This window comes from Pteronotus mesoamericanus, unplaced genomic scaffold (assembly GCF_021234165.1).
Source record: "Pteronotus mesoamericanus isolate MK-2021 breed Mesoamerican mustached bat unplaced genomic scaffold, CSHL_Meso_final contig_74, whole genome shotgun sequence".
Taxonomy (NCBI): domain Eukaryota; kingdom Metazoa; phylum Chordata; class Mammalia; order Chiroptera; family Mormoopidae; genus Pteronotus; species Pteronotus mesoamericanus.
Window position 1 is genome coordinate 6,219,270 of NW_026555247.1, and position 2,536 is coordinate 6,221,805.

The 2,536-nt window shown below is 39.0% G+C and overlaps 1 pseudogene; it reads left to right on the forward strand.

Annotated features, from left to right (window-relative positions):
• The first annotated feature begins 1,154 nt into the window (after positions 1-1,154).
• On the forward strand, positions 1,155-1,881 carry LOC129078857 (translationally-controlled tumor protein-like; annotated as a pseudogene).
• Positions 1,882-2,536: the final 655 nt, after the last annotated feature.

Genomic DNA, 2,536 nt, shown 5'->3' on the forward strand with positions numbered 1-2,536 from the left:
TTCCAGGAAGCCTTCCAGGATTCCCAGTTTCATGTTAGTCTCCTTCCCACCAGTACTCTCATAGCAACCTTAAGTTCCCTTAACACGTTTTACTATAATAGAATTGCCTGCTTACAACTGTAAATTTGGACTGTAAGACCATGAGAGCAAGGATAGGGTATCTTGCTTACAATTGTGTTCTCACCTTCTAAAAAAACAGTTTTTGAAAGACTGAACATATTTTGAATGACTGACTTAAGACCACAAAAGGAGAATTTGGCTTCACAGAGAGAGAAACAGTCGTACAAACTAAAAACACCTCATATTTAGGGAATGGAGGAAGGATAAGAAAATAGGCATCCTGTTTTTGTTAGTTCTTGATAGAAAATATTAGTTTTAATTATTTAGATAGCCAATATCTGACCATTTTTTTAACCTACAAAGATGATAATTTCATACAGGTCAAATTAATACATTCTAGTGGTCTGACATATTTTTTAAAAAAAAACAAAAACTATCAATTCTGAAGAGACCACTATCCAGATACCAGAGATCAGGACTGGATGGAGCCAGACCACTGAAGTTGAACCTCCTTGTGTGGACTTTAATTTGTTAATTTTAAGAAATGAGTCAATCTCTATGCATATATATGGCTGAAACAAAGTTAAACCACTTTTAGAGGAAACATTCACTGTCCAGGTACAGTCCTACTACTTTCTCTGGCCTCATATACCTGGCCTGTTCATATATTTATGCCACCAGTCTTGAGCCTTCAAAGCATTTGAGTTTGAAACCCTCAATTAGGAACTACACTTGTTTTTTCCTGCCCGAGGAAAAAAAGGTGCACCGCATTGGTCTAAGCTAAAAGGCAAGTGTTTCTGGTTTCCCCGTGCGTGGCCAGAGAGTAAGCCTGACAGTTTCCTCCAGAAGACAATCCTTTGTTTTTGAAGAGTATCTGAGAAAGGAAGCATCTCTGGGACCACAAACAGCGACTGATTAACATACAAAATGTTCATAAAAAACTCATAGGCCAACTGGCATTTAATAATTACTTTGGCTTTTCCGCCCGCTCCCCGCTCCCTCGGAGCACCGCTCAGGCTGCACCGCGCTTGCTAGAGCTCCGGGCTCCGGCTCAGCCGGCGCTGCTCTTCATTTTCCAAGCGCCATCCTGATCATCTACCCATCTACCGGGACCTCATCAGTCAGGATGAGATGTTCTCCGATATACACAAGATCCAGGAAGTCGCAGACGGGCTGTGTTTGGAGGTAGAGGGGAAGATGGTTAGTAGGCCAGAGGGGAACATTGATGACTCGCTTATTGGTGGAAATGCTTCCCCCAAGGCCCCAGGGCGAAGGAACCGAAAGCACAGTCATCACTGGTGTTGACTTTGTCATGAACCATCATCTGCAGGAAACCAGCTTCACAAAAGAGGCCTACAAGAAGTACATCAAAGATTACATGAAATCAATCAAAGGGAAACTTGAAGAACAGAGGCCAGAAAGAGTAAAACCTTTTTTGACAGGGGCTGCAGAACAAATCAAGCACATCCTTGCGAATTTCAAAAACTACCAGTTCTTTAATTGGTGAAAACACGAATCCAGATGGCAGGGTTGCTCTGCGGGACTGCTGGGTGGACGGGTGACCCCATATATGATTTCCTTTAAGGGTGGTTTAGAAATGGAAAAATGTTAACAAATATGGCAGTTTGGATCTATCCCCTGTCATCATAACTGGCTGCTGCTTTTCATCCACACCAGGACTAGGACAAATGGGACTAATGTTATCTTGACCTCTTCTTTTATTTTGACCTTGATTTATATAGAGCGGAGACATTGTTTTTAAAGAAAACGTGTCATGTAGGCTGTCTAAAAAATAAAATGCATTTAAACTTAAAAAAATAATAATAATTAGTTTTAAGATGATTCACAGTGACAGAAAAGGGATGACTTAGTTCCCTTATGTAAATAAACAAGTCCAGATTTTATGGTTTCTTTATTAAAGTTGCTCTTCTCCTACCATATAAAGAACTGCAAGAAAAGCAGAGAGAATTAAGGTATGCTTCACTTCATATTTCACCTGTAACAAAATCACTAAATTGAATGAATACTAGAATTCTCACTTATTTCCCAGCAATCAAATAAATTCTATGAAGTTACATATTGGTCTAAATTTTCTTTATTCATCTCTTTTTGTTAACATGGTTGACCTGTTTTCATGCAGGTAGTATACATTACAAAATAAACTGAAATGTTGAGGGAAAAAAAAAACTTGTAAAATCAAGCAATGACCAAGCTGGATCATTTATGTTCCAAACATTCCTTTCATCCACCAGTGGTTTTCCACCAGAAATGTTCATATTTTTCCCAGAATGGTATCCTGTGAAGCAGAACTCTTTTTTGTCCTACTCACTATTACTTGTTTAGTGCCTACACTGTAAGCATTCAGAAAATATTTGTTGAAGGAGTTAATCAGTGAAAGAATTGTCATCAGTTGCCTATCTATAGAAAGTTTGACAGTCACATCTGATATTTTGAAATCTCCCAGTATAGAGCCTCC